Source organism: Leptonychotes weddellii, unplaced genomic scaffold (assembly GCF_054177405.1).
Source record: "Leptonychotes weddellii isolate Sample4059 unplaced genomic scaffold, ASM5417740v2 HiC_scaffold_57587, whole genome shotgun sequence".
Taxonomy (NCBI): Eukaryota; Metazoa; Chordata; class Mammalia; order Carnivora; family Phocidae; genus Leptonychotes; species Leptonychotes weddellii.
In genome coordinates this window covers 1-623 of record NW_028025772.1, presented here as the reverse complement: position 1 = coordinate 623, position 623 = coordinate 1, and the positions used below count along the sequence as shown (strand labels likewise).

The window sequence follows — 623 nt, the reverse complement described above, 5'->3', positions numbered from 1 at the left end:
TTTTCTTAACTGCCCGGCTAGCTCAGTCGGTAGAGCATGAGACTCTTAATCTCAGGGTCGTGGGTTCGAGCCCCACGTTGGGCGATGCTTTTTCACTTTCTCTTGCAGTGGTTTTTCTTTTTCTTTTTTTTTTTTTGCAGTGGTTTTTCTTAACTGAATTTCTGCACACCAAGAAGCGACGTCCCAAACCGCCGTCAAACAGGAGGAATTTTGGAGATCAACACTTTTAAGGTATGGAATTTCGGAATGACGGTGAGTGGCTACAGCTCACCCGCTCCGCTGAGCTACTCCGACCTGCTCTCTTAAAATTGCGGAGTATAGGCTGGTCGCCCCCTGGCGGGAAGGCATTTTTATGGCCTACTAGAAATTTTAATACAAGTCGGTGGTAGGCCACGGGCTCTGTATATTTAAATTCCTCGGATGATTTGAAGCACTACTCCCACGAAAAAGGGTTTAGGATAGGGGGAGAAGGATGCAGAGATGTTGGAAAAGGTAAAGTCTGAAGGTGGAGAAAAGAATTCAAACACAGGGAGCAGTTTCATGGGCAGCAAATGTCCACCAGAGTTTTGAGAATGGCGACTCCACTTTCTGGCCCAAGCAAGTGTCACTTCTTTTCTTTCTTT

At 46.2% G+C, this 623-nt stretch overlaps 1 non-coding gene across 1 annotated transcript; it reads left to right on the top strand.

The window, feature by feature from the left end:
• The first annotated feature begins 11 nt into the window (after positions 1 to 11).
• On the top strand, positions 12 to 84 carry TRNAK-CUU (transfer RNA lysine (anticodon CUU)). Its single transcript has one exon. It is a non-coding gene; the product is annotated as a tRNA-Lys (tRNA).
• Positions 85 to 623: the final 539 nt, after the last annotated feature.